Source organism: Mycteria americana, chromosome 6, assembly GCF_035582795.1.
Source record: "Mycteria americana isolate JAX WOST 10 ecotype Jacksonville Zoo and Gardens chromosome 6, USCA_MyAme_1.0, whole genome shotgun sequence".
NCBI lineage: Eukaryota > Metazoa > Chordata > Aves > Ciconiiformes > Ciconiidae > Mycteria > Mycteria americana.
Window position 1 is genome coordinate 24,931,864 of NC_134370.1, and position 10,738 is coordinate 24,942,601.

Consider the following 10,738-nt stretch of genomic DNA (forward strand, 5'->3'; position numbering starts at 1 on the left):
TCCCTGTTTTATTATGAAATAAATGAACATGCTCAGTGACTGAGATGACTACATGAAAATACGGACACCACAGGGAAGTTTAGAAATAGTATTACACAATTTAACCATCTTTTTAAAAAATGGCTTTAAAAAAATGGCTCTTATGAGAGACAATGGTCTGGATTTCTGAATTAACAATTAAAGGCAAACCTCTTAATGGTGGACTAATAACTACAAAAAGTTTTGAGCAAACTTTTCAGTGACTCTTAACAAAATGATATTCCAGACAGAACTAGAATCAAATTAATTGCTTCCATGTCCCACTGCGCAAAATATTTGCAATGAATAACATGTGCAACTGGCAAGAGAGTAAAATTATTATCCCCCATTGGATAGTGGAAACATTATTTCTCTACTGAATAACTGGAAAGTGTTTTGTACGTAATGCTATGACTTGGCATCATACGCATGAATTACCTCAGTATGTTTCAAGCTGGAGGCCTCTGGGTGTGATAAAACCTTCCAAAGCACAGTATTACCATAAGGAGGCAATCACAAAAGAAGCTGAAAATCACAGGCAACCACCAGACTTTGCCAGTCACGGACTTATGCATTTTAGGATCTGATGCCTGTTTGGTGACAGTATAATTCCAGAAAACCGGCTGGACACATTAACAAATAAAAAACATCCACAGGCAGTTTCATCATATATTAGAAATGAAGCAAAGTATCTCTGCTAGTTACAGCTCAGATGTTCTAAATTCAGTATATTCATAACTACAGCAGCAGTAATTAAGAATCACCACTTAATAATTCTTCCCTAAATTTTCTTGTGTTGTGGCACAAAACTTTAGCCTACGTTAAAACAAAACATCCCCAAGTGACATAAATCAGAACATCACTACAGCTGTTGAAATTGCAGCTGTTCCATGAAGATCACAGCATGTACTTGGCATTACTACAGCACATCAGCACCCATGACAAAAAAATCTTCACTAATGTTCCAACTCCTTCATCTCCAAATGCACCTGCAAAGTCTGACATACTGCAAACTGGTGTGGTTGGATAACTTTTTTATTTTTAAACATGCTTATGTGCTATATTAATAGCAGCCCCAGCCACATGAAGAACTGCCTTGAACAGGTATCCTTGACCATCTCAGTTGTATTTTGCTCTAGAACTTGCTAGCCAGAACCAGAGCCAACATTGCAGAACAACAAGCAGCTTTCAGTAGCTGCCATTCAAAAATGAATTGATTTGTCTCAGAAATGATTCTGACTAATAATCTTCCAGAAAAATGAGAGAAACTATCAGACTTAAATCAGCGACAGCATTCAAGTGCCATCACTCAAATGGGAAGACATTTTTACTTCCTTATGTGGTTAACAGCTTCTGCTTTATTTCTGGAAGGATCTTAGCTGTCATTTCACAATTGTGATTCTTCACAAATATGTCCTAGGCATCCCTGTTTGGGTGTTTGATTTGGCTTTGAATGCCAAATCAGGCATGGGGGTGGAAACTGAGGTGGAAGAATCCCTCAAAAACGTGGGGTAGAAATTCTCATTCAGTCTATCATGTGAAGACTGGGCACAACAGAAATATTTTAAGTATTTAGTTTTATAGAGCATCACTGGAGAGACTGAATGTAAGCTTGGCTGTTTTATTTCCCTTAGACACCTTGCATTTGGGATCAAACGTATTTGATCACAGACATCACATTTTATGTATCATCTTTAAGAACAAACAATTGCTAACTTCATTTCAAACTAGACGTAAACAGACAATCTGTTTCCAGAACAACCCAATTTCATCTAAAATAACTGCAACTAGGTTTATTCTGCATATTAAATCTTTTGGCATCTAAGGACACTTCTGTCTTATATTAACTATATCCTTTATTTACAATAGGCTTGTTTTAAGACACGCAGTATCAAGAGCTCTGGGGAGGCAAATCAGAAATTTATCATATTCTGTAGCTGAAGCCAGCCTATGGAAATATTTTTAGATGGTCAACTTGACTCAGCCTTAAAACTACATTAAAGGGACTCTTAGAACATTTAGGGGGGAAATTATATAAGCTACTAGCTTTGCTCTAAAAATTTTGGAACAATTTTTGTTTTTACAGTCATAGTCTAGTCTTAAAATATACATATGTCCTCCTGAAGCATGAAAACAATCACATGGACAGGAAAAATACTGACTGTTCAGAGACAACAGAGCTGTCAAACACCTAAGCTGACAAATAGTGGAAAGGAGAGAAAGAGACAGTAGATTCCAGCCTCCCAAGGATGTTAGCTTATGAGTGCTTTGAATTGCAAAGCTTAAAAATAAAGTTTGTCACCTGACTGTGATCGATGTCAGCAGCCTTTTAACTCAATAAACTTGCAATAATAACAAAAAGTTTTATTATTAATTGCAGCATTGAAAATGTCAGGAGGCAGCAATTTTTAAAGTCCTCTCCGGAACTAGGTATGGTATCTCAGTGAAAATATACCAGACAAGTGCCAGGCTATACATACCTGTGCTGGCATTTATGTTCATAGACTTTGTGTCAGTATAAGAAAAGGAAAAAGCATACGGGTATAATGAAATTGTATAGTTTTCACTGTATTTGTTTTATATTTTTTACTACATTGGTTTAAAGAAGTCAATCGTCTTTCCTTGTTTGACAATTTTACGGCTACGAAGACTGTGTGGTAACAAGGTCTGAATTTCACAACTACATAAGCTTTTCTGCTACATTTTTTTCCTACCAACCATTCATGCCAAAGGCTGAAGTTTTTACATACATATATGTGTGTGTGTGTGTGTATATATATACACATATGAATGAATTATGTATTTCACCAACTTAACATCAAAGGATCCTGCAAATCTCCAGCATTTGAGCTCCTGCATTCAACAGCCTGAGAAGGTAGATATATCTGCTGGTATATCCTAGTTTCTGTAGAGACAATCAAGATCAGATGCTATTTAATTATTGTTTTTTCATTGTCTGGGTATCTGTTGCACTTGTCCAGCCACTATAACTAAAATTACAGTCTGTGGGCTCTTTGAATGGTAAAGAGCTTTCTTACTTAGAAGGTTATCAGTACCCCAGCCATGTTGTTGGTGTCACTGCACAGGAGCCAATGGCTCATTTTCTGTATTAACAAAACCACTGCCAAACAGAAATGTTAGTCTTGTGTTTTTAGTTACTGAATCTTGCTATGAAAACAAAGATGCATCAAGATAGTCTTTGTAAAGATTCAGCAACAGAAATGAAATTTAAAAGCCCTCAAATCAGACATAGGTAATCAGATCAATCCGGAGATTTGTAAGCTATCAGAGAAATAAGGTTTTAAAGGGAGAATGTAATTATAGCACTGAGGGAAGCCCCCACCTTCCAAAAGACAACATTATTACTGAATGATCTGCAAGAGCAATTGAATTCTTATTTCCAGATTTAGTCCTACTTGTTTGGGCCAACTTGACGTCTTGTTTTACAGGAAACAATCTCACACCTACAAAGCTCCCAGCAGATAGGGCAGCTTCCCTGTCTTTAAATGCCACTATTCTCTATTAAAACTTTTACGAACACCTGAAGAAAAAGTAATTATGTCTTTCATTGATTGGCCTACATACACTCAAACTTTGATGGGTCGTACTGGCTTTTGTTCAATACTATTTTTAAGCTATGTGCCTGCAATCGATAACCCAGGCTGTGAGGAGCGAGCTGCTGGTTTCCTCTCACGGTACCCAGTGTACAGGACTGCCACTAGATGGGGCAGCAGCCTCAGAAAAGGAGATGCTGCCGCTCGCAGCCAATGCACGGACAATTCACTGAGCCTATGCGCGTAAATCACACTGAAGTGGTTTTATTTATAGCCTAACCCTTGCTCCCCTTCCACCTCAGTACTTGCGAAAAGGTGAGCAAAGGATAAACAGTAGGTACTCAGCCATTTACGTATATAACCCCGCACTTCTTACTGTGACCCTGCCAAACAAGACGGTGCTTCCTCATTGACATTTATTATCTTGCATCTTCCTGACTTGTCTAGATTTCAGGCAACGCTAGCACACACTTCACGGCAGCAGAAGAGTCAGAATGCTGCCCTTATGAGAATCCCTTGTCACAACAAAGCCTTCGTGAACAAAAGAAAGGCCACGTTTTTTTCATGTCATGCTCAAAGGAAGGCATGGAAACAGCGGGAAAAGTGTTTAAGAAATTGCAAAAGCGCAGTACAGTACATGACCGTTTTCCTCCAACAACGCATGAGTTCGACTAAAATAGCATAGGCGAAGATCAACCGGCACATAAACTACGAGCAAACACGACAATACTAAATCTTACCTAAGAAGAGGAACAGTTATAATTGTTTTAAGTGGGAGCGATGACAGTGATCCTCCCCCGAGCCGCTCTAAAGCGCTAGGTCATTAAAATGTGCCCGCCAACCGCTGCCGCTTCAGCGCGTTTGCGGGGAGCACCACCCTCCGCCCCCGCTCGGCGCCGCCGGCTCCGCTGGGGGCGCCCGCGCTTCGCGGCGGCGGCGGCGGGGCCCGGCGGCGGCGGGGCCCGCGGGCGCCGAAGGGAGAAAATATTCATTTTCCTCTTATTATGAAAGTATTAACCTCAGGCCGTGTGGCCACGGCTAAGTATGAGCCAGCTCAGTGCTCTGGCCTGGGCGCTGCGCAGTGGTACTGCTCCTGGGATGGAGATACTGGTGAGGGTAGAGGTGGCATCCCAAACACGGCACCGAGGTCTTCCTGGCACTAACGCTCGGGCGGTTTTCTCCAGACCACTTCCGTTACGTGCTACACACAAACAGAAACAAGTGCTTTGTTGCACCCGAGTTACAACAACATAGAATCACAGAATCACAGAATCGTATAGGTTGGAAAAGACCATTAAGATCATCGAGTGCAACCGTAAACCTAACACTACCAAGACCACCACTATACCATGTCCCTAAGCACCTCATCCAAACGTCTTTTAAATACCTCCAGGGATGGTGACTCAACCACTTCCCTGGGCAGCCTGTTCCAATGCTTGATAAAACATACTGCAGTTTGCTTTGAATTGGTTTCATCTCTCAGATTTAGGATGCTGAAAGTTCTAACTTCAAGACTACACCCATGAAGTTGCCACAGGTGCTTGGGGAATTCAGTCCTTGACTGCTTTCTGACGGTAATGCAGACACACTCAAGTAATAGCCAAAAGGTTTTTTATCATTACTTTTTCATGGGTCTTCGCATCTGACATCTGACACATTCAGGCAGGGAAGCGAAGTACTGTCAAATGACTTCTGACAACGCGCTTCCATCAGAAGGTGTATGAACGTTTTCAGAACGCAACTGATTTTACATTGAGTAATTATTGTAATCTATTCAGGCATCAAGTGCGTAGCTAAAAAGACAAATCTTCTCAGTTTGTTCAAGAAGTTGTCCCATCCTGAAAGTAAAAATGGCATTACAATATCAAAATAGGTATAACACAAAGATTAACAGAACATCCAGCCAGAAAGCATTTGCATATGTTTAACAAATAAGTCTGCACACCCCTTTGTTACAGGTGTCTGATCTGTGTTACTATTTTTTGCCAAATTTTATGAAGCCTGTGACCCAAACATTAGGAATCCTTATTGTTCTGGATCTGGGAAATATGAAGCTGTTAAAACACCTGTGACTGCAAAACACACATTGTAAGGTCAAAAAACTTTTTCCAGGCTCTAATTTATCAAATTTACATAGATAATTGTTTTCAGATACATTGCTATAAGAGAAATGTGAAATATATGGCAAAGAAAAAATCCTAGTTCACCATTCAATTAAAGAGCACTTCAAACATTGTTTTCTCCCTGACACATGAACAGAACTCAGTATAGCTTAGAGAAGCAAATGTTACTTTTTTAGATCAAAACTGAACACTTATTTCATCTCATTCTGCAGATGTCAAACAAACATGGCATCAGTCAGAATGCCTGAGATATTCTGCTGTTCTCTCAAATCACCTACGCTCATTAGAAACTGGTTTTGTAATGTTTAAAAAGGTTTGTTATGTAGTCTGTTAGACTATTACAAGAGCACAGCACACAAAAATACCCAGTTTCTAGGTTACTATTGATCTTCATCACGGATCAGTTACATTCTAAAATGATGCCAAATCACTCATTCCTTTTATAGTCATTTCTGCCACAACTATATGATAAACCATGTTTTGAAAGCAAATGAGATTAAACTGTTGCAATCAGCATTGAATCAGAAGTTCAGGGAGGAGGTAGATAATTTTCATAATCTTCAGTAATTTTCAAAATTATTTCTAGAATTGATATCTTTTGCAAAAATTGGTGGTTCAGATGCCAAGGATAAGTAAGTAGATTTTTTTTGCTTGAAGGATAAATTCTGACTGAAAATGTGAAGACAATTTAGTATAGAAGAATTTTTTCTAAAGCATTCAGTTACAAATCGAATGAAAGGTAACAGTCAAGTAATTACTGTTCTCAACAAGATGCATTTGACCTATTAACATATGCTACATAAACTCAAGATGGCATTACACAAGAAAAATCTCTTTCATGCAAAAGATGGGGATTAAATAGCTGTCATTTCCAGGCCCTGCTGGAGAATTGAAGTTTAATGAAGAAGCTCCTACTGTTACTGCCCAGGCTGCACTCTGCATGGCAGCCTTCCAGTGTCAGTGGGAAGGTTATTAAAGCCGCAGCAATGGGGGATATTATCATGTATCATGTGGCACTGAACAGGGTGCAGAGAACTGGCATCTTCTAGTATATGTATGAAAACAGAATTCTGCACCTTAGTGCACACACACACATACTGGCTCCCATAAATTAATTCATCTATCAGCAACTGTCTTTCATCATGGATAAGTCCTGATTTTCCAACTCTCTGTGATCAAAGCTTATTGCGCCTTTCATAGCACTTACATAACTGATAACCTTCTTCAGATCTTTTGCAAGACAGTGCAGATTCATCACTATTCAGCTATCAAACATTCAGTTCTCAAACCTCAGTATCAGATGGTCAGTCTAAGAGTAGTTACAGACACTGCAAGAGCCAGGGGTGTATCTCCTGTACCCTTTGGATGTACTCCTGGTCCCTTCAGCACAGAACCTACTCTAACTTGTATGTCTCCTTTCTGCTTCTGTGTTTGTCCGTCTCTAAAAATAGGTTTAACAGTTGCAACATTTCACTATTCGCTGGATAAGTATTTCTACCTTTACACCTAAAAGGCACATCATGCAAATATATATAGAATAGATTTCCTTACTACATGAAAGTGCAGAATTCCATTAGAAGAAAAGGTACTATGTGCCATGAAGAGAATTTTTTTTTAAAAATCTGGTTCTTCACTTTCTTTTATCAAAAAACCCCAACTATCTTCTTATTATAATCCTTTCTCAAGTAATCAGAGAATTGTAACAACTAATTTCTTTCCCCTGTTGTGTATATTGATAAAAACATCATCTTGCTGGAAAAGAAACAACTCAGTTCAGGGTTTTTTTCTTGTTTAAATAAAGACTCAATAAATCAACAAACCCAACATTAATAAAAGTAAAGCCAGCCTTAAAAGCATTATTCAATTTTTCTCAGGTCTTAAATCTGAATTTCTAGTTCATTGTTGTTTCCTTAGAATCATCGCTTTGGTCAATAAGGAATTTCGTGAGTTCCTGTAATCATGCGTAAAAGCTGTTATTGACACCAGTTAAAAGACAGGTAAGTGAAGCTAAGTGAAACTGCAGGTAAGCAAATAGCCTTCAAGGAGAAAGGCAAGTGTCTATTGCTTATTTAGCATACAGTTCAAATGTGTCCATACGCCAGTGTTTGGTCTGGCATACAATTCAGGAAGTAAAGAAATTAACTGGGAACGCTATCACCCCCCCCCCAGACCTGAGATACTGAAGCCACTTTGTAAAATAACTGGACAGACAATATAAGAAAAAGGAGGGGGGACTCAGAGGCAGCATATCAGGCTAGAGCTACACTTTGGCATAAACCTTTCAAGAATGCGTGCAAATTTTGCTCTGCCAATGAGCTGTGAAACAGCGATGTGCTCCAAATAGCCTCTTTCATAGGCAGGATGTGATATGCAAACCTAGATTTCTGACCAAGATTTACAGAGAAGCTCTTTAATTTATGGCTATTGTAGATAATTTTTAAGTGTAGGAAGGAATCTATAATCTATGGATGTTTCTTTTATTTTCCTGAAGCTCTGCGGAGGTAGGGTACAAGGCGAGGATGACTTTCCAAAAATTTTATTAGGACTTCTGAATGGTTGGATAGCTGGAGAATGTTGGGACCCTGCTTCTAAAGCAGGTATAGACGAGCACAAACTTGTAGAAATCAACCGCTAGTTCTAATACTATATTTCAGTAGTCACAAGTCAGACTGTCTTGGTTAGCTAAGGAAGAAAATGTTTTTAGGGACAGAAATTAATATCCCAAGCTATGAAGCTAACCGATACAGGATGGTGGCTGAATATTCACAATGCACAGGCCCACTTCACTAAAGATCAAAATGTATTTGTTGAAGCAGAAGCTTTGACATATGCAACAAGAGGAAAAGTGGTGATTTTTTGGTCATATTTTTACTTTTTGATGTGAATTATTCCCACTGTTCCAACAGGTTGTAGACCTATGTCTAAACCAAGTATTTACTACCCTACAGGACATTTTCAGATTAGGTCCATAAACAATATAACTACGTCAGTTGAAAAAGCACATAGAAAACACTTGAATTTTGTCATGAAACATGTCACAGCTTTATTTTAGCTGTTGTAAAGGGGTTAAACTCTGCTAAAGCGGAAAGCAGTGCTTCAGCAAATGAACACTATTTTCTTTCCTAACTATACAAACTGTTGCATATATTTTCCCCTCTAGCAATCTCATTTTCATTGTTTCACACTACCACCCTGAATAGTAATTTGGCTTTGAATAATTCCCCTCATCATAATGCAGATGTCAACACCAAACGATACAGGCACAAGCTACAGTGTATGCAGCAGCTCTGGTTTAAAATGCAGACTCTTGTATGCAGAGCCAGTGGAGCATGTGGTTTTTATTTTTCAGCTGTTTCCAACAGATTGAAAATTCCACAGGCTACAGAGTCTTGAATAATTTAGAATGCTGCTTGGAATACTCCTTAGCTAGAAAAATATATAAAGAAGGGGGAAAATTTCTTCATTTTACTTCGCTGGATAGGTTTGATCCCTAAATAGTAGTGTCTTCCTAGGGAGCAGAGACTAAGAACATAAAACATGCCAGTTCAGGAGATTCATTATATTAATGAGACTCAAGAGGAATTTCATCATTGAACAAGACTAGCAGCAGGGCTATTTCTCTGCCTCTGTGACAGGAGAGGAATAAAACTAAGCTGTAGGACTTGCTTGACTACTCGGAACTGACAAAACTCAGGTAGGTGTAGAATAGATTTGCCTGCAATTGCTTTAACAGCACGGTGTTGGGGAACCAAACATCATGGCAGTTGTTAGTCGGAAAGGAATGTCTAAACATATTTATTCAAATGCATTGGTGATTTAAGTTAAATGTTTAAAAATGTAAGTTAAATGTTTAAAAAATCTATTCTTTATGGGCCTCTCTTGAGTAAAAGAGTATGCACCCAGCAAGGGAGTAAGTTGAGGTCAGATTTCTCACTATGCATCTTTTTCCGTCTCCTCTGCATGTGTCTTCCCTCAGCTGGAGCCAAATTCAGAAATGGTATTTATGTTGCACATCATTTTTCAAAGAGCTATTCTACCAAAAATAAAATACATGCTAAGGAGTCCCACATTAGAGAAAAAAAAATCCTCTGCAAATCCTGTTTGTCTAGATTATGTTCTAATGAATAAAACAGCAGGACTTAAAATTTTTTTTCAGGATCAAGCCCAAATATTCAGCCCTGTCCTCCTCAATGCCATCAAGGTACTTGCTTGGTACAGGCACCAAGTACTCATTCCAGAGGCAGAATCTGGCAACTTTATTTTACCCTGAAGTCCAGATTGTCATGAAATAGAAATATACTTCAGTGAGATCAAATGCTTGCAAAGACAACTCTCACAGTCAAGACATTCAAGACACTACAAAATGCACAAGTATGAACTTCCTATGCAGTTTATATTTTGGAAACACTTGCAAGTTACGGTTTCAAGGCTAGGCTGCAGCTCTGGCAAGAGGCTGAGAAGGAACTGAACTGCTGTAGCAATAGTGCTCTTTCTCTGAAGAGCCCCTCTGGGGCTTTCCTCACTTAGACCTGTCAAGTCTCATTGCTCTGAGCATATGACTCACTCAATTAGACCTCAGCTTATGCACTTTCCCACTTCTGCCACAAAGTCTGCATTTCATGTATTTGCAGTGCCAGGATTTTCCTCTAGCTGTTGCAGTGCCTTGTTCATGGGGTTTCAGAAGGAGCAGACGTGGCAGCAATGCACATTTTCTGGGCAGCTGCCTAGCAGCTCTGCACTTTCCCACAAACACGTGAATCCATGACATGACCTTGAGCATGCCAGATGCACGATCTTCTCCCTCACAGCTAGAGTCCCATGAGTCAGCATCAATATCTGTTAAAAGATTCATGCTCCAAGCATTGACTGAGTGAGCAAAGGGAATATAATTCAACAAATCTCTCCACATCTAATTAGATAGTGCTTGCACTCAAGTGAAGCCTACCAGAAGCAAACAGCCAACACTGCCAGCTTCATGTGGACTGGTAACTAGTCACCAAATTGGCTCCTGCTCCAAGTGGTGAATGGAGCTGAATCACTAAC